Genomic DNA, 22,058 nt, shown 5'->3' on the forward strand with positions numbered 1-22,058 from the left:
AGAAACTAAGTGATTTATTAAAGTGTCAACCAGAAAGATTTGTTTGAAATGCCATTAAAACTGAGGTACTACATTTTATTTGTTTTAATAAAAGTACAAAAATACAGCAGTAATGTATAAACTATAGGACCAATCGCAACAAAAACCATTTTATATTTCTAACACAATGCCATTCTTCAGCTCAGGTGTTGCAAAGTTTATTAAATAACTCCCTGTGATGCTGAGAAAGAAATGGTTTTTTATAACATTTTCCCAACAGGTTTTTGTCTGTTCACTTCTCCAACTATTTGCTATTTTTGAAATCCAGATTATTTTCTTCCATTAGACAAAGGTTTTATTGATAAAAAAACAAAGGCTTACATTCACTCTGCTTACCACCCAATCTGTGCATCAACTAAATGCAGGAGACTTTGACTCGTGGCATTTGGAACTCCAGAGGAAAGCACTGTCTAGCACAAAGACCATGTGCCATCTACTAATGTATGTTTGAAACATTTTCTCCACAATTTCACACTTGAAACAACTCTAGGGACATGCAACAGAGTAGCAAGAACACAATAGCATGGCAAATGGATTTTGAAAAAAATGGCACTCTTCAGTCACTAGGTTTTAGATGGTTAATCCCTAATTTGGTACTGTTGCATGTGCTCTAATACTGCTTATAGTGTAACAATATTATGAGAAGGAAAGCTGCTACTCACCATATCCTCAGCGGAGATGCTGAGTCGCAGATAGGCACACCCAAAAGACTCTCACAGCTATAGCTTTCGGCCAGTAAGGCCTTCCTCAACAATAGACACACATATGCACATGCACACACCCTCACAAAAATGCAACTCGCACTCCCGACAGCAGTCTGAGCCAGGTGAAACCACATTGCGAGCAGCAGCACCAGTGCATGATGGGAGTGGTGACTGGGTTGGGATAAGGAGGCTGGGGTGGGGAGGGGGAGGGATAGTATGGTGAGGCTGGTGGACGGTGAAGTGCTGCAGGTTAGACAGAGGGCAGGGGAGAGAAGGGGAGGGGGAGGGGCGAGTAAGTAGCAGAAAAGGAGAGAAATAAAAAGACTGGATGTGGTGGTGGAATGATGGCTGCATAGCACTGGAATGGGAACAGGGAAGGAGCTGGATGGTTGAGGACAGTGACTAATGTAGGTTGAGGCCAGTAGGGTTAGGGGAATGTAAGAGGTATTGCAGGGAAAGTTACCACCTGCACAATTCAGAAAAGCTGGTGTTGGTGGGAAGGATCCATATGGCACAGCCTGTGAAGCAGTCATTGAAATGAAGGATATCATGTTTGGCAATGTGTTCAGGAACCGGGTAGTCCACTTGTTTCTTAGCCACAGTTTGTCAGTGGTCATTCATGTGGGCAGACAGCTTGTTGGTTGTCATGCGCACATAGAATGCAGCATAGTGGTTGCAGCTTAGCTTGTAGACCACATGACTTGTTTCACAGGTAGCCCTGCCTTTGACAGGATAGGTGATGTTGGTGACCGGACAGGTGTAGGTGGTGGTGGGAGGATGTATGGGACAGGTCTTGCATCTAGGTCTATTACAGGGTATAAACCATGATGCAAGGGATTGGGAGCAGGCGTTGTGTAAGGAGGGATGAGTATATTGTATAGGTTCGGTGGACAGCGGAATACCACTGTGGGACAGGTGGGAAGGATGGTGGGCAGGACATTTCTCATTTCAGAGCATGACGAGAGGTAATCAAAACCCTGACGGAGAATATAATTCAGATGCTCCAGTGGTGTGTGGTACTGAGTTATGAGGGGAATGCTCCTCTGTGGCTGGACGGTGGGACTCTGGGAGGTGGTGGGAGACTGGAAAGATAACGCAGGGAAGATTTGTTTTTGTACAAAGTTGGGAGGATAACTACAGTCAGTGAAGGCTTCAGTGAGACCCTCAGTATATTTCGAGAGGGACTGCTTATCACTGCAGATGCAATGACTGTGGGTGACTAGGTTGTACAGAAGGGACTTCCTGGTGTGGAAGATGTGGCAACTGTCAAAGTGGAGGTATTGCTGGTGGTTAGTAGGTTTGATATGGGCAGAGGTACTGATGTAGCCATCTTCAGGGTGGAGGTCAATGTCTAGGAAGGTGACTTGTTGGGCAGAGTAGGACCGGGTAAAGCAAATGGGGGGGAAGTTCCTGAGGTTCTGGAGAAACATGGGTAGGGTTTGATCCAGATAGCAAAGATGTCATCAATGAGTCTGAACCAGGTGAGCGATTTAGGATTCTGGAGTTTTAGGATGGATTCCTCCAGATGGCCCATGAATAGGTTGGCATTGGATGGTGCCATGCAGGTGCCCATAGTTGTACCCCAGTTTTGTTTGTAGGTAATGTCTTCAAAGGAGAAGTAAGTGAGGGTGAGGATATAGTTGGTTATGGCGACTAGGAAGGAGATTTTTGGTTTCGGAACTGTCAGGCATTGGAGAAGATAGTGTTCAGTAGTGGTAAGACCATGGACACTAGGAGCTTTAGTGTAAAGGGAAGTGGCATCAATAGTGACGAGCAGGGCACCATGTGGTAAAGGGACAGGAACTGTGGAGAGTCAGTGGAGGAAATAGTTGGTATCTTTTATATAGGCGGGTAGGTTCCGGGTAATAGGTTGAAGGTGTTGGTCTACGAGAGCAAAGATTCTCTCAGTGGGGGCACAGTAACGGGCCACAAGGGGGCATTCTGGGTGGTTAGGTTTATGGACTTTAGGAGGCATGTTGAATGTGGGAGTGCAGGGGATAGTAGGGGTAAGTAGAGAGATCGACTCCGGGGAGAGGTTCTGGGATGAGTCTAAGAATTTGAGTGGTGACTGGAAATCCTCCTGGATTACTGGAATGGGGTCACTGTGGCAAGGTTTGTAAGCGGAAGTATCTGACAGCTGGCAGAGTCCTTCCGCCACATAATCCTTGCAGTTCAAAACAACAGTGGTGGATCCTTTGTCCACAGGTAGGTTTATAAGGTCAGGATCAGTTTTTAGATTTGATTTGATTTGTTATTGGTCCTGTAGATCATACAATTTGTACAGCCAAGCACATCATGATATAGGACAAGTCAATTTGAAAAATTATGTTCAGATGATATATGGTGAGTGATGACAGTAGTGGCACATAACTCACATAGCAGAATACATATAGGTTATATAGACAAAATATAAAAAAGGTGGTGTGTGATGAGAGATGACGGTGGTGCATACTGCACATAGCAGAATACACATAAGAGATACAGAGAGAATATGAGTAACAAACAATAATTAAATTATCTTACTAAGTAGAAACATCTACAACTGAATAAACAGCTTATTGCAAGTAATTACAATTTTGTTTCAAGAAATTAGTAGCAATTCCTTCAATTTAATTCTCATTATTTTTGGGCTTTTGCTTATTTCTATGTCTATTGGGAGGTGGTTGTATATTTTAATGCCCATACATTTAACCCCATTCGCATATAATTTTGTTTTGTGGGCTCTAATTTATAACTGTGTTTTGTTTCTGGTGTCATGTGTGTGGTGGTCTGCATTTCTGTTGAGGGCGTCCAAGTGCTGTACTGTAAAACAAGCTAGTTCCAATATATAGAAGCATGGCAGTGGCAGGATTTTTAGCTGTTGAAATAGTGGTTTACAGTGTTCAGTTCTTTTTTTACATTTCATTATTCATACTACTTACAGATGGAAACCCAGTTCAAAGCAAAGAAGGGAAGGCAGAAAGGTGGAAGGAGTATATAGAGGATCTATACAAGGGCGATGTAGTTGAGGACAATATTATGGAAATGGAAGAGGATGTAGATGAAGATGAAATGGGAGATATGATACTGCGTGAAGAGTTTGACAGAGCACTGAAAGACCTGAGTCGAAACAAGGCCCCGGGAGTAGACAACATTCCATTAGAACTACTGACGACCTTGGGAGAGCCAGTCCTCACAAAACTCTACCATCTGGCGAGCAAGATGTATGAGACAGGCGAAATACCCTCAGACTTCAAGAAGAATATAATAATTCCAATCCCAAAGAAAGCAGGTGTTGACAGATGTGAAAATTACCGAACTATCAGTTTAATTAGTCACGCCTGCAAAATACTAACGCAAATTCTTTACAGACGAATGGAAAAACTAGTAGAAGCCGACCTAGGGGAGGACCAGTTTGGATTCCGTAGAAATACTGGAACACGTGAGCCAATACTGACCCTACGACTTATCTTAGAAGCTAGATTAAGGAAAGGCAAACCTACGTTTCTGGCATTTGTTGACCTAGAGAAAGCTTTTGACAATGTTGACTGGAATACTCTCTTTCAAATTCTGAAGGTGGCAGGGGTAAGATATAGGGAGCGAAAGGCTATTTACAATTTGTATAGAAACCAAATGGTAGTTATAAGAGTTGAGGGGCATGGAAGGGAAGCAGTGGTTGGGAAGGGAGTGTGACAGGGTTGTAGCCTCTCCCCGATGTTATTCAATCTGTATATCGAGCAAGCAGTGAAGGGAACAAAAGAAAAATTCGTAGTAGGTATTAAAATCCATGGAGAAGAAGTAAAAACTTTGAGGTTCGCCGATGACATTGTGATTCTGTCAGAGACGGTGAAGGACTTGGAAGAGCAGTTGAATGGAATGGATAGTGTCTTGAAAGGAGGATATAAGATGAACATCAACAAAAGCAAAACGAGGATAATGGAATGTAGTAGAATTAAGTCGGGTGATGCTGAGGGAATTAGATTAGGAAATGAGGCACTTAAAGTAGTAAAGGAGTTTTGCTATTTGGGGAGCAAAATAACTGATGATCGTCGAAGTAGAGAGGATATAAAATGTAGACTGGCAATGGGAAGGAAAGCGTTTCTGAAGAAGAGAAATTTTTTAACATCGAGTATAGATTTAAGTGTCAGGAAGTCGTTTCTGAAAGTATTTGTATGGAGTGTAGCCATGTATGGAAGTGAAACATGGACGATAAATAGCTTGGACAAGAAGAGAATAGAAGCTTTCGAAATGTGGTGCTACAGAAGAATGCTGAAGATTAGATGGGTAGATCACATAACTAATGAGGAGGTACTGAATAGGATTGAGGAGAAGAGGAGTTTGTGGCACAACTTGACTAGAAGAAGGGATCGGTTGGTAGGACATGTTCTGAGGCATCAAGGGATCACCAATTTAGCATTGGAGGGCAGCGTGGAGGGAAAAAATCGTAGAGGGAGACCAAGAGATGAATACACCAAGCAGATTCAGAAGGATGTAGGTTGCAGTAGGTACTGGGAGATGAAGAAGCTTGCACAGGATAGAGTAGGATGGAGAGCTGCATCAAACCAGTCTCAGGACTGAAGACCACAACAACAACTACTACTACTTGTTTTTGTAACATGAAAGTTATGAGAGAATCAGAGCTCTTTCCCCAGAAGATTAGGCCATAGCTCAAGACATACTCAAACAGGGCAAGGTACACCAGCTTCAAGGTATCTACACTAGCTATGTCTTTTAATGGTCGTAACAGATAGATGGTTTTTCTAATCTTTTGTGACAATGCCTCAATATGTGGTTTCCAATTTAGTGTGTTACTGATGGTAAGTCCAAGAAATTCGGTGTCCTTCCTGTTCGTAATGTCATCTTTGCCGATAACTATAACTGCATTGAAGAGGGTTAGATTTTGTCTAGTATGGAAATTCATAGTTTTTTTAGTATTTATGAGTAGTCTCTTTGCTTCAAACCACATTTGTAAATGACAAGTAGTTTCATTAACTGCATCTTGCAATGTGTCACCTCTACTGGTTATCAGGATATTTGTGTCGTCCGCATACAGAAAGGAGCTGGCATTTGGTATGTGTTCTGGGAGATCATTTACGAACAATATGAAAAGAATAGGGCCAAGGACAGATCCCTGAGGGACGCCATTTGTTGTATGTAGTATATCTGACCTACAGTGCCTGAATGTCTCTGATTTTCTTATTTCTACATATTGCTTTCTTTGACTAAGGTAGCTATGGAACCAATTGTGGGCTACACCTCTAATCCCATACTTCTGGAGCTTCATAAGCAGCAGCTTGTGGTCCACCATGTCAGTGGTGGACTGCAGTTCTTTCTGAGGAGATAAAGCTTAGTTTGCAAGTTGAGGGATTTAGGGAATGATGGTGTGACAAGGTTTGAGGTTAAGAATTCTGGAAAGTTACCAGGGGGTGGTTTGGGGGCAGTGGGGGTGGATCACAGTTGGATGGAGGTGTGAACTGAGTTAGGCAAGGTTCAATATTGGTCTTTGGTTGAGTCTGATTGGAAGAGTTGGTTGCGAAAAAGTGTTTCCACTGTAGGGACCGGGAAAAGGAGAGAAGGTCTTTAACAAGTCCTGTATGATTGAATTTGGGAGTGGGGCAAAAGCTGAGGCCTTTGGAAAGGACTGACATTTCTGTGGGGCTAAGGCTTCTGGAGGAAAGGTTCATGACTGTTTTGTGGGTCTGTTTAGGTTCTGGATTCTGTGAGGTGATGGGAGGCAGTTGAATCAGAGTTGCACAGACTATGAGATGTAGGGGTTACATAGCCTGTCTATCCAGACTGTTGGGGAATGTCTATGTTTATAATTTAAATCTCAGGCAGTGCAATAAGAATTTGTGATGATTTAAAAGCCACTACAAACTTCACCTACAGTACAGGTGCATATCCGATGCCTTGTCTAGGAGAATTACAAACCAAATTAGCCAAGCCAAGTTGCCAGTGTTTCTTAAAAATTCATTTCAGTAATGCATATTTACAATTCCCGCAACCAGTGAAAAAAAATGGTAATCCTAAATATGCAGTTTGGAACAAACACATATGTGAGACAGAAAGCAAAAAGGGACCTTTTGTTGCAGAAGTAAAATTTTCAGTACAGACAAAAATGTTCGATATGCTCTAAAAGAACCATTTTCATTTTTTTGTAAATTATAATAACTTACTTCTTTCTTTACAGACCTGATTTGGTCTGAAAATTGTTTTAAACCAGCAGGGGGCAATAATATCATTAAAAGCAATCAATGTCAGTCTTCTAGAAACAGACTTATTGTTGTTATGTGGAAATAACATAGACCTTACAAGAAAATTTTGCAACTTTGTAGGCAATGCTTCACAAAATATCATTTACTACATTTGAGAGGCATTTTAAGGAGCTCAGAGTAGTTTTGTATGAAAAAAGAAAATTCTGTAATTACAAAAATGATGAACAAGATATGTGGGCTCTTTTTATAATAGTTAGAAATGGCTACAGATGTTGCCAATTTGCAGTTGGTCATAACATTGACTAAAAATACCAATACTTTGCAAAAAACATGGAGTTCACTAATTTCTCTCAACTTAGGGCCAATTCAGTCGATTTTAAATTTATGTACACTGCAATGTGCTATAGATCTTAAGTGGGCTAACAACATAACACATAGTGTTAAACATAAACAAACACTACATCATTTAGCAAGGAACATTATATGCACAATTTGTTTCTTAAATATGTCCAATTAAACCATGGTAATAAAGTGAAAGATTAAAATTAATTATCTCAAAACATCTCTTTTCCATCACAGATATTCACCTTGTCATAACTCACCCAATTTTAGCAACAGAAATCTTTTTGTTTCTTTTTTTCCTTTTCTTGTTTTCCAAATTGTTCAGAATTTAATGCTGAATGCAAAAAATCCATAATTTTTGACAAGAGATCCTTTATCACTTTCCATCTCACTTATAATGACTCATGTGATTTTTGGGGTATCAAGTGTACAGCCGATTTTCAAAGTTATATGAAGTAAGAAAAAGGAAGGAAAATTAGGGTTTAACATTCCATCAAAGATGAAGTCTACGTCCCAACCATATCCTCTGCTGCCTACCTATGAAACTTGACAACAAGTTTGACAGACATGCAGCAAACTTGCTTTTAAACTGACAACAAAATGCGTGATACTTAAGAATAATAACACACTATCACTGTTCACATAGTGGCTACATTTATGGACTGGGAGTCAGTACTTCAACAAGTAAGGTTATCTGTTTGGCATAGATAGCTGGAGCTCCTGCAGTAAGGATCAGAGGCAAGCTTTAAAACATACTTCTCACGGCACCACAGATTCAGAGTATTAGATGGTATCCTGTTTCAGTTGCATGGGACGGGGAACACAGGGTGGGGAATGAAATCCTTTTTGCCCTCTCAAAAAATCCATTCCAGCATGTGGTTGGAATGATTCTGGGAAATCATGGAAAACCTAAACCTGGAAGGCCGAATGCGGTGCCACCTCTCTTGGTAAACACCAGACGAGCCCTTCCCCCCCCCCCCCCTCCCCTCTCCAAGGGCAGTAAGCATTGGTCTCATCTGCAATTACTGCCTCCATCCTGCAATTGTGCTACGTCCTAGTTCCTCATTAAATGACAAATGTAGGAATGTACTGTAGCTTCCTACAAATTGTTCCCATAGAGACCATAAAACAGTTAAACCGACGTGCACATAGAGGCACTTATGCTCTTCACATGCAAACAGAATAGGAGGAAATCATAATATGTTGGGCAATGGCAAGTAGCCCTTGCTGTGTAATTCATATAGTTTACACTGTATGGACGTGGATACAAATGTTCTTTATGAATGTTTCATTTCTATCGTCGAAACATTTACAACAGAAGGGAAAAACAGGTTTATGTTATTCAAACATGTAACATTTGCTGAGAACAATGTTATTTGTGCTGTTTTGAACTTTCCCGACATAGTATGCATTGGTATTTGTGTTCTTACTTGTGTACATTTTATAAGAAATACATGTGCATTCATTGAGGACATCAGTACAATAATACTCATTTTCTAAGGTTGAATAATACATAAATAAAGAAAAAGGAAACATCGGGTAACTAAATCGCGTTATACTACAGCAGTTTACGTGATTCAAAGGGATCCAGTGATTACCTTCAGCGCTAAACTCTCTTTTGAGTTTGCGGGAAACGAAAACTGTAAACAAAATTACGCCGAGTTTCCATGTAGAGTAAATTACACCACCGAAGAAGAAAATTCTCATCTGATGGGCACAGAAGTGTTAAAACTGCAACTATTATGAAAAAGAGTAAACATAAACAAGCACTTGAATAATTTCATTCTTGCAAAGGAATTGACATCTTACATGGGTCGCATGTATAAAAAGATTTAAAAAGCGCAGCAAGTAACAACGTTTTCAAAGTTGCATCTATTTTACGTCAACGACTATCCTTCTTTCGCCTAAAAAACCTTCGTGCGATTTCAAGTTTATTTTACAGAGAACGGGGCAACCAGGATTACTGACCTCGTGAGAAGCCAACAGCTTGCAGCGCAAAAGTTAATGTGAACATTTTAAATTCTATCAACACGATCCCTATAACAGATTATAAAGAAAATATTTTTAGGTATACTAGTGAAGATTCTCCCGGGCATTGTTTCCGGTTTAGAATGTGCTTCCGAGTTAACAGTGCGAATGAACTGTTACTTACTACTAGACGTATAGAATAGTAGTTTTGCGTAGCCTATTTAGTGAGGTTTCTGTTTTTTATTCGGTTATACAAATATTTTCCTTGCGAGGGCGATTTTTATACCAGCTGTAAACCAACTTTTATTTATATCAGATTTTAAAAACATTGTTTAAATTGGGAGAAACAGTGTCGGTTAGATTTCACAATGTTTTGAACATTTATATTACCGGTATCATTTGTCACATTTATCACTTATCACCATGTTTCCCTGTTTGTCAGGATGTGTGTGGGGGTCCTGCAAGCCCGCTTGACAGGAAGCGAGGCCTTAGTACCTTACAAGTTTATACTAAAGATGTACCTGCTTATTACACACCCGTCCTCGGACATATAATACGTGATACTTCTGTGCGGAAACTCTGCTCGAGTAAACGGAAGTCCTCCTCTTGCAAAAGAAAGATTATTTTTAGTGTAAGTAACTTTACTTCTTGTAAACAATATTTCGTTGAGCACAAAAAATATTTGGTTACCACTCAGTTCGTCCGGGTAGTCCTTCTCGAAAGACTGCATGCCAAACAGAATGTACACACATACGAAATTAAATCTGAAGTAGCCTAATATGTAACCAGAAAAAGGAAAATGCTACATGTTCCTTGGATTAAGTAAAAGGCTGAACATTATGGAATTGCATGAAAATACATTTGAAACGGTGGTAGGGTCGTGGTTGACAGTGAAGCATTCTATAACAAAAATACCTTTTTAAACAATAAGAAAGATATGATTTTTCATTGTAAAGATAACAGTGAACAAACCAAGTTGTAACCTATTGCTTGTAATTTAATTTGTAGCCTATGCTACGTATTTTGTGTAACAAGGTTAACAATTTGACGAGTACTACCACCGGGTAGCCACATCTATACTTTATATACAACACTCAATGGCCACTAATAGCCACCTCGCACCATATGTCCGCTGATCCTCTACAGACGAATTGATCTGTCGGCCCGACCAGTGTTACATTCCGCGTGTTTGCCGCTTGCCAGACCCTTGGCGTGACGTCAGTGGGCAGCTACCCTGGCAGCTATTGCGCAGTGTCCTCGATACTTACACCATTGTTGGTAGTGATGCTTTTTCACTCCCTTGAGTGAAGTTTGTGATCTGTAGCGATTCCGGTACGAAATGATATCTTTCGTGATCTTATGAGTTGTTCATGGTATTTTCTGAGTGAAATGAGCAAAAACACGTCGTGTTGTGCTGTGCTGGAGACGTAGACAAGATGGCGTCAAGTAAAGAAGCAAGTGATGTGAATTTGACTAAAAGTTATAGTTTTACTGTAAAAAACCGAGTTTGTAATAACTGTAATAGTGAAATTGAGACGCTGAAGGAACAATTACAAAGCCTTCAGCTAGTCGTTGATATTCTGTAGCGAGATATCAGTAATTTTCGAGACGAAAACCGCGAGCTACAAGCAGCAGCTCCAAGTAACATCCGAAGCAAATTATCAGGTATAAACGGGATACAGAAAACTGAAGTAGATCGAAAAATCATGTGCACAACTGGTTACAATGGATCAGTGGGAAATAATAGTCAAAAGTGCGTAAAAAAACCACTCGCACTTCAGAGTGAAAATAACGGCCAAAACCTACCAGTGTAAACAACAGTGGACGATGTGTAATAATATCTAAGAAGGCAGAACGATTTTGGCAATGACCTCGTTTTGATGGCTATTTGAGATCAGATTCAAGCCTATTTGAAATTATATGCCTAAATGTAAATTAAAAATTTTAACTTTCTGTGGCAATTTCCTCTTAATGTAAGAACTTGCAAATAAAACATGGTTCATTACTACTCAAAATCCTGTAAATGAGCATAACAAATAAAACATCACTAAAAGTTACACCTTATTTTGTGTGTTAACTTAAAAGATTATTACAATTATTGTATTTTTTTATTTTATTCAATAAAATAGTATGGTTTAAAACTTAATTTCTTTCTCATTATGCCCAAATTCCTACAATTTCACAGCAGATACCCTTGTAAAAGATTCACAGCATTATGAAGCCATTTCCTACACACCTGCAAGTATGTTCACATCAAAACTGGACATCTCCATATTTTTTTGTTTCAAGGATGGACGTCTGTGTTTTCAAAGTTAATTTTAACTGGTTTATCTAATTAAATTGATGTTGAGTACTTTGCAGAATGATTTCTGCAGTATTAAAGTTAATTGTGCACCAAGCAGCATGGAAATATAACAGTTCCACATTTCATAGTAAAAAATGACATATATATCAGTTCTTTGAAAAGGATAGATGTCCATCTTTGATAATAAGCTACTCATGTTTCTCTAACATCGAATGCAAAAAAAAAGAAAAAAATATCTTTGTGTTTTAGATGATAGCCATGGACATTGAATTTCTGCACTGTTGACAGAAAAATGTAATTTAAAGGTATCAGGCTTTGTCAAACCAAGAGCACCGTTTCGTGAGATAACAGAACAAACAAATTCTGCTCAGATGTCCATAAAGATGATTTTGTAGTAATTTGAGGTGGCTCAAACGATGTTTATCGTAATGAAACGTACAAGTTAATAAAAGAACCGAAGAACTGTTCAAACAAATTAATACACACCACTATTCGTTTTGACTTGCCTATCTGGTCGTGTGTTAAACGTGAAATTTGTGCTGCTAACAAACAAATCTCTGAAATATGTTCTGACTTTCAGAATGTAGAAGTTATTGACATACATGGCTTAGGTCGAAGGTTTTTCATAGCTCATAGGAAAATAACTTTTATCAAAAAAAACTATTTACCAGTACCTGTGTCATGAGGACACATACACCAAGATTAAAAATCGCCAGAAAAACACGAATTACGGATTGGTTTAAACAAAAAACTATAATCTCTTTAGCAGAAGCAGATCACTCTCACCAACTTGAAGACATATTATGTACTGATACCACAGGTGAAACCATCCCACCATCTACAGCCAGCCCAGCAGCAGAAATCAATCCACCACCAACAGCCAGTACGACAGCAACAACCACTCGACTCCCAAATAGAAAAATCGAATAGCCATTGCACTTAAAGGATTTTTTTAGCGCTAGTGAGCCTAAGGCAAATACAAAGCTAAGAAATGTTTTTATTCATGATTGTATTGGTTCCCAAACATTTCCAACAAAAACTGTAAACATGGAAAAAGAATCTAGGAAGAGAAAAATCCTATAAAAAAAGCTATGCTTGAAACCATAGGCAAAAAACAGCACTTTTTTAATGCACTTGAACGTAAATGGCATGGTTACAACCCATCAAAATGAAGGAATGAATGAAACTGATGAACTATAAATTTGCTCTCAGAATGTAAAAATATTAGAATTGTTTGTTTAAACGAGCATTGGCTTACAAAAGATAGTATCATAAGTTTAAATAACTTAAAAAATTTCAATGTAGCCTCTAGTTTTTGTAGAACAAGTAGTACTCATTAGCGCTTGTGCATACTTGCAAATAACTCTGTAGAGTATAAAGTAAAAGACGATTTCAATTTCCTTACTGAAGAAGTAGTACTTGAAAGCTGCTCAATTCAATTAGAAACACAAAATATTATTAGTGTTTCTATATACACAATCCCAGGTGTAGAGATAACAAAATTACTTTTACCAAAATTAAAAAATCTTTTACAGAAAGTCATCAAAGAGATAAAGTAAAAGGTATTAATAGCAGCTGATTTCAATATAAATTTGTTAAATCAAACAAATGACTCAATAAAGTTTATGACCTTAATCCAAAAATTTGGTTTCAAGGTAAACTTCATAGAAATCAAAAGAGAAAACGAAACTACAGGAAACTGTATTGATAACATTTTGACAAATTATAGATTTGATGATGCAAAGAAGTTACGTGTGGAATTAGGATTCTCGGACCACTATGCTCTGTTCATTGAAATAGAAAATGCAAATGAACCAAGCACTAAAAATACTTATAGCAAAAGACATTTTACTGCTGAAAATTTAAAACAGTTTTGCTCTAAAGTAGGTGGAGTGGCAAGTTGAAGATGATACTCCAATTTCTGTACAATTTAACAGGTTTCTAGAAAGTTTCTTACATGTTTTTAATGAAATATTTGCATTTAGAGTATTCCATACAAAGGTGTCAAATAAGGTAACTTGAATCACCACTGGAATAAAAATATCCAGTTGGAAGAAAAGACAACTGCACAAGGAGTTGAAATACAACAAAGACCCTGCTTTTATAAATTATGTCAAATGATATAAAGGCTTATTTAAAAGGGTAGTGAAAGCTGCAAAAGAAATGGTAAATAATAAATACATCTGGGCTCATGAAAACAAATCAAAGGCAGTCTGGTCTGTCGTAAAATCAGAACTGGGGATGAGAACTAACAGCAAAGTTATCTTCACAGTTAAGGTCGGAAATAAAACTATAACAAATCCAGCTGTCATTTCAGAATCTTTTAACAATTTTTTTATAAATGTATAAAAATCAGTTGCAGATGTAGAAGGTTATACCAAAAACGTACAATTAGGTCAAAAGGCGGAAGAATTTCAACCAAAGATGTAGAGAACTCTATATTACAGCTCAAAAAGAAAAATTCCGCAGGGTGGGATGGCATACCTACTAAAGAAGTTAAATCAGCTTCCAGGATAATAGCTCACCCCCTTTGGTCAATAATTAGTAAATCACTCGAAGAAGGCCACTTTTTAGACGTCCTGAACCTTGCAGAGGTAAAACGTTTGTTCAATAAAGGCTCAATAGAAGATATGGGGAACTACTGCCCAATCTCTATAATCCCAATTCTCTAAAAAATATTTGAAAAGGTGGTAGTAATGAAAATCAAAAAAATTATAAAACAATCAAACATTCTGTCAGATAATCAATACGGCTTTCAGAAAGGCAAAAACACAATAGAGGCCGTAAATGAATTTGTGAAAAAAATTTGTTCTGCCTTAGACAAGTTTAGCAAAGTCGCAGGATTGTTCTGTGACCTCACTTAAGCATTTGATTGTATAAACCATTAATTGCTCCTGTATAAAAGGGAAAAATACGGAATTGGAGGTCGTGTTTTAGACTAGTTCAGGCCATACTTCACAAAGAGAAAACAAAGAGTAGTTACATCATCAAGCAAGGGAAATTTCTTCTCTAAATGGATGATTATTTCACACGGCATTCCACAAGGCTCAATTCTGGGTCCAATTTTATTCTTACATTACATAAATGACTTGCCACTAAACATAAATTCACACTCAGTTTTATTCCCTGATGATACATCTGCCCTCATCGAAATCAATAACTCAGAACTAATTCCTTCAACTGTCACAAATCTACTAGATAGTTTGGAAAACTGGTTCCAGCTAAATGGGTTAAAACTGAATATTGGGAAAACACATTTAGTACAGTTTCAAAGTAAAACCTCTAAGATAAATGAAATTCATATTATCTGCAGAAACCAGGAACTGACTGAATCAGATTGTGTTAAATTTTTAGGAATACATTTGGACCAAATTTATCCTGGTCTTCACAGGAGTTAGTGTCCATGTTTTAGTAGTTACATGCGATACTGGAACGAAAAATTCAAAAGTGTTGAAGCAACTTGGTCTATCCACAACTAAGAACACTGTGGACAATACAAGGAGAATCTGGTCTTTTTTCCCATGTACTGCATTTGCTAAAATTATTAAGAAATCATTTTGTTGATGACAGAATCGCCTAGCCTGACAGTACTGTATTTACAAAGACTGTAATAGATCTTCTGCAGACAAGTGATCTTTCGATCATCTATCACATATCAGGAAGCTCACATGAATGTGAGTGGACATGCACGTCAAAATGTTAGAATGGCTCAACAGCTATTTTCGTGTCACATTTCCCAAGCTGTGAGATGCAACTAGATTTTGTGTTCTTCATTTGCTATATCCAGTTAAATTATTTCTTCCACAATATAATTGAATTATATGAACCTGTGGTGTCTGTTCTTTCGGACATGCAGAATCTGCAGCTGTGATACATTATATGTAAATTGGTGGTGAAGGTAAGGGATTAGTGACATATCCAAAAGAACAGACACCATGAAATACGCCTAGATGGACAATGGATTCACATTCTTTGGTGCAACTGCACACATGTGTCTGACTGATATCTCAGAGTATTGACCATGGTGGACATGAACAGGGACTGCAGATAGGTTGCACTCGATGGGAGTGTGGATTGGCATTGAGGTATGCCAAGATAGTCCATGCAGTTGTGACAACTACGTGTCCTGAATGGTGCAGTGGTTAAAACACTTGGCTAGTAAGATCCTGGGTTCGAATTCTGGTTTGGTAAACTTTTTCACTCATTGCTGCTGATTCCACATAATGTTGCAATGCAGCCATCATCAGTAATTCCTCCTCTTTCCTTTCCATTCTTCCTATCTCCACCTCAATTTAAATACAATATTCATGAACTTGAGCAATCACAAAATGCTCCATTTTCCTTTCGATTTGTTGGATTTAGAAATTTAAATTATAATATAGTTAAATTATAATATAGTTGATGAAAATATAGGAGAATATATTTAAAACTAGGAAATTGACAGAAATGGCATTTAATATATAGAAAAGGAATATAGCTTTAATTTGGTGAAATTGAAAATGTAGTTATGTACTAACCGCTTACTCAAATAAAAATTAATTAAGCGTCACTTTCTTGGTTTTTCTGCTAATTTTTTGTGGTTAGCTGAAGGTAAATGTCTTTTGAGATTAATTTTAATTACTTATTTCTCACATTTACACATCATTTTAACACATTTCCTACTTTTCCAATATTTCTCAAGGTAAGTCATGTAGTTGCCCGAGTGATTATCCTTAGATGAAAGATTTGATTGAAAACAATCAAAATCTTTAATTTCTTGACAACTGATAACCTTCTTGTTTTTTATCAGGCTCAGTTTGTTCCTAATTTTTCATGGATAACAATAGTTTAAAGTGTTATACATTCAAAACTACTTTTAAATGTTTCTTGTAATATGGACTGAAACATTATACACATATATCTAATGCACTTTATTATTCACATCATTCCTATTTTTGGCAGTTACAACACATTCTTTACACATATGTAAATACTTATCCTTTGCATATTTGTGTGAATGAAAGTTAACAACTGATTTCTCAATTTCAAAAGTTTTACACATTTCAGTTTTAATTGTTTCTGTTTAAATAGAAAATTTAATGAGATAATAAATAAATTTACATAATAGTAAAACATTCTAGTTTTTCAGTTAATTATTTAGTAGAGTTATTACATCCACAATTAACATGAGATTTAAAATGTACTTTCCTATAAGGTTGTAGATTTTTACCAGATTAAGTATTTAGCCACTTTAAATATTGTAGATTTTGAGATTTCTAAAAATGTAGATACCTACAGCAATGTAAAAGACAATTATGTTCAGTCTATAATATTTCAGATGGGATGTTCATCCTACCTGAAACTGTAACAAGGCTTTCAAACATATTGATGAAGATGATAAAACAATTTTACAAGATGTAAGGCTGTCCAGTTTGAGCAGTCTAGTCTATAATGAAAAAAATGCCACTTTTATGAATGAACCTGTATTATATCAAAAGGGACTGGTGCTCTATTTATCAAAGTTTCTGTTTTATACTCTGTAATTTCCATATCAAAAAAAGAAGCTGAAATTTTTAAAATTTATGTACAAAATTTGCATATTTATAAATTGAGTAATCACAGATGTGTCAACAAGCTTAAACACAATAGTCAGCTGGTGTATATGATAATCTACGAAAATAATAATCCACAGTTTTATGCAAATTAAGTTGCTTACATTTGCAGTTTCAACTTCTCACGGCGTAATGAACAGTCCATTAAATTTCGGGCATACAGCCACGCAAACAAAATTTCCTCGACTGATATTTTGTCCACAAATCATCCAGCCATCCTCAGAGTGAGTCACAAGACTGACGACAAGATACCAAGCACGGCCTTATATGCTCCACAGCGGCAGTACTGCGCATGCTGGACACAGATGCTGGTCGGCCACCAACCTGACAGCACTGGACCACTGACTCTGTCGCCCTGCAACGTCCCCACTGCTGGCACTCTGCGTGTTTTAGCGATGTTTCTCTCAACTGTTGAGAGCCCTGCTCACACCCAAACCTGAAGCATGAGCTCATATAGACGCACCAGCCCACCCAGCGCTGACAAGTTGCCTCTCCTTCACAATGACAACACATACTGGAGGCCATAAGTACATCCAGGATGTGTTCCCCAATACATAGTTCCTGGTCTATCCAAGATGCTGCTCAAGGCAGGTGTAAAAATGAATGTGCGCATTGGAAAATACTGAATGGGAAAATGAAGATTTGGACATGTCTGACTACCCTCTCAAGCGGATCTTAGGATCTCTTAATAGTGATATTATTTCCTCCTTGTTGCTCTATAACACATAAATTACAAAAATGAATGATTACCAGAACTAGTAACTACAAAATGATATATGTTCATTCTGCTTATACATTTATTGTAGATTAAAACCTCTTTTATATATTAGAAATGATTATAACTCAATGTCCAATGGACATAAAGAGACACAAACGAATTTCCTAACTTATATTACTGATCAATTGCCCAAATCTGCCCCTTTTTATGTCTATGTGACATATATATATAAATATATATAAATAATGCGAGATGACTGACATCATCTACATACCAAACACTAGAAGACAATACTTTCAAAGATGATGTATAGTGGTGTGCAACCTCAGTGGAAATAAAACCTACATGATGACAGCTGTTTAGCTTTATAACCCCAATAAGCCAAAGCAATTAGCAATATCACCGTATGTAATGCGCCTAGTGCATCGGAGTGATGGTTCTCGTATACATCTGCGACGATGGAAGAACTCCAGCCACAAAAATAAAAACTCTTTCAAACACTAGGATGGTAGAAGGCGGTCCTCTGACTAGTATGATCTATTACTGTCTTCTCCTCGCTGTTTTCTTCAGACAAGAAACGCGAACTCCCAGCCACAAGGACGGAATTCAGATAACGTATCTAAGAGAGTATAGACAGAGGAAGTGCTCTCAATCACTGAATGTTGCATACTCAACGACGACTCCCTACCCGGAGGCGAAGTCCAGAATCATACAAGTTTGCAATAGTACAGTGCCTAACTGTTGTAACTATAAAATCTTCTGAGAGCAAATAGCAGCAAGTCGATCTGTACCAACAAAAGCTGATACTAAGCGACCATCAAACACGGGTGCCCAAAAAAGGAAGACCTCATTCTCTCCACCACGGGCTTCCCAGCAAAGCTTGGCTCCCCTCCCTCGTAACTGCAGAAAGCGAATATATTCTCGAAACCACGGAATATTCACTCTCTCTACAGATTCTTCCGAACGCCAACCAACCGTATTTTAGTCTTCTGTCATCCAGCGCAGAACGTTTGTGAGGAAATACCTATCCAAATTAATTAGGAATACATACAATGTTACGCTTCTCAGAGTAAAAATCTTCAGAAATAACCCAGCCTGCGTGATTTCAGAGGTAACGTTTCCTGGTTCCTCTCTGCTGCGTCCAAGATTTTCAAAGTTTCTGAAATATTATCCGGTTACCCTTCTGGTCCCGCTACAACACTGGCCAGCCACCGCTGTATTGTGCTTCAGTGCTCAGGTGACTCGACCATCCATCTTAGCTACTTCCTGTGTTAAGCAGGACCAACACACCTGTGTGGGGTTTTCCACCCAGGGCTTGAGTTTCGCCTGGCACTTCATTTTCACTGGCATTCCAACCTCTACTAGTATAGGCAATCATTCATTACACCATTTTGATAATAAAGACACTCTGTCATCTTTCATGCAATAAGCATTAACAACTACTTACAAGGTGTACTTGACAATGTCAGTCTTCTTTAAATATTCATATACACAATGTACAAATGATACCTAAATCCAGTTGTAAATCATGGCAAAGTATGTAGATGAGTGCTTGTAAGGCGGGAAATTACAGCTGCCTTACAATACCTCCACTTAATGAACTATTTTGTACTAGGATGGGGTAATTCGTATAGTATTATCTCATCCAGTACAAAATAATATAACCATCGAGTGTCAGTACAAGCGAACTAATAAGCATATGAGGGTAGAGGAACAATTGAATCATGATATGTTCTTCTACAGTCATTCTGCGTTCATGGGCTTACTGGCATAAATTTATTTACTACATGTTTATTTTAATCTTTCTGCTCCTTATGTTTGGAACAATTTTTCGAGACATAACGTTTGGAATATACAATAACACATGTGTTAACCCATGTTATCAAAACGAATTTAACTAATATTACAAAATAAATTTTTATGCTCTTTCAAAAATGGCAGTTCCCGTCTTTCTTTAGAGTTGAGGTTCATGCTCGCTGTCATTCATCCATCCGTAAGACATATGATGAGGCAAGAAATGTTGAAGTATCCTAATCTTTTCAAGGTGGTCATCCAATAAATTACATGAGCTCCACTTACCCATTAATATGCAAACCAAGTAGTTGCATCGATTATTCTAGAGGTTATCTATTGGTCATTATACAATTATATAAAATGTTGTGAAAACTCCTGCATAAATTTTACATTGTCACATTTATGCTCTTGGCTTGCATTAAAAAAATCGTTTCACAGAGTCTAGTGTTTCCCTAACGTGTGTACTGTTTAAACATTTCACAAATCTTATGTTCTAAAGCGTTCTTTGACAGATGGCATTTAAATTTACTGTGACAACTAATTTTTGTAATAAGAGTTAGGATCGACCACCAATTTTAATTAATTTTCTTGCTTACAGTGTATAAAAATTAAATACAGTAAAATGTTAAAACTCATAGCATCATTATCAAAGAAAATGACAAACAATAATTTTACATAAACAAATACACTATCATTTAAAAACGTTGGAACACATAGCATCATTAACACGAAAATGACAAACAATAATTTTACACGAAAAAATACACGAATATTTTCTTAAGACTACCCTGAAAATAAGTACAAGGTGTTTACAAAAACGATGAATACATCGTAAACTGTTAGTTTGATGGTGTAACTGTCCAGTAATCATCAAATTATATGCTTTTTTATCAAGAGTCACACACTGATTCGGATTTCACAACACACTTTCACCTTCATTTGTGTAGAAAGTGAGAATTGGTTCAACAACTTGTTTGAGATCGGTCATGGTGGCTTTGCAAGTCAGTGTTTGGACCCTTAGCCCATTGTTGATCCTGTCAGGTTTCATGTCTCTCGCAGAGCTGGTGATGTGGAAGGATCTTGGGAATATACAACAAGGTAAGTGGGTGTATGTTTTGAAACAGCCAAGTTTTTGTCGAATTTGCGCACAGTATGAGGGAGGTATAGTCAGGTAGGATCTTTATAGGTCACCTAAAATTCTTCTGTGTCGGCTAAGAGAAGTGTAATGGTATCTTGTTTGCAGTTCTTCATGTTTCTTCTTTTTACTATGTTTGTGTTCCTACTTTTCTGTTCTTCATGCCGATTCTTACTGTTGATATCAATATCGTATTTTGGATAAGGATATCAGTAATTGTGGACATGTAGGTTATGTGTCTGGTGACACTATACAGGGAACTTGAATTACTGTGTGTGACTCAGATTCCTCAAAAGTTAGTGCCTGGCGGCTGACTGCTACAGATTATGATATTTATCAGTCTCTGTCTGACAGAGAACAGCAGAAGGACTAGCAAATAGAGTTCACAGTTCCGTACAGCTATTAGCAGTTGCGCTGTAGGATTAACTGACTGCATCATGTCTGCAATTTACTTATCTCGTCTCTATCGTGTAGCACAACAGTGGAGACAAGTCATTAGTGGCCATTTAAACACCCATCTTGATCCGACCCAGAAGATCTGCCGCAGATTGCTGCATACTACCTGCTCAGTCGCCGCCTGCTGCCCGAGGTCTTCAGGTAGCCCCATTTGAATAGGCGTGCTGTGGGTCTCTTCTTCATTTCATGCTTCGGCTTGCTTCCTGTGGACAATCAAAAACTACATAGCAAGTTTAGTACAAAATTACAGATAGCTTCTTTACTCACACTGTCATGTACCTTCTTTCATGTTTTTACACAGTAATACCTTCTCTGTCGCTGTCCTTATTCCGGAGCTGCTGCTATTACCTTTATCTGTCGTTAACTCTTCCTTTTATGTTACTAAAGTTACATTTTATTTTACTAGTGGTATCTACAAACAAAAAGATTTTTGTACATTATATAAAATCACTGCTCATCAACACAACTGTCATGCCCTTATATGTTACCCACAATGTCATGTGCTTTGAACGTGTAGCATTTCGTGCATGCTTATATTAATTTTTACGTGTCGATATCCGTTATTACAAGTCCATCTCATGATGCTATAGCACTCAAACAACATTTTGGTGCATTCATATGGTATTCCACGGAACTGACCACCATGTACACAATTCTTCTGTCTCTCTGAACAGAAGCCGGCTGGGATGGCCGAGCGGTTCTAGGCGCTACAGTCTGGAACCGCACGACCACTACGGACGCAGGTTCGAATCCTGCCTCGGGCATGGATGTGTGTGATGTCCTCAGGTTAGTTAGGTTTAAGCAGTTCTAAG

General features: G+C 37.9%; 1 protein-coding gene across 1 annotated transcript in view; it reads right to left on the reverse strand.

Annotated features, from left to right (window-relative positions):
- LOC124616581 (dynein intermediate chain 2, ciliary-like) overlaps positions 1-9,834 on the reverse strand; it is a 405,599-nt gene extending 395,765 nt beyond the window's left edge. Inside the window, exon 1 of the mRNA XM_047144902.1 lies at positions 9,769-9,834. The gene's annotated coding sequence lies outside the window, so the exon portion shown is untranslated. The remainder of the gene's footprint in view (positions 1-9,768) is intronic.
- Between the last annotated feature and the right edge of the window lie 12,224 nt (positions 9,835-22,058).

Source organism: Schistocerca americana, chromosome 5 (genome assembly GCF_021461395.2).
Source record: "Schistocerca americana isolate TAMUIC-IGC-003095 chromosome 5, iqSchAmer2.1, whole genome shotgun sequence".
Classification (NCBI taxonomy): domain Eukaryota; kingdom Metazoa; phylum Arthropoda; class Insecta; order Orthoptera; family Acrididae; genus Schistocerca; species Schistocerca americana.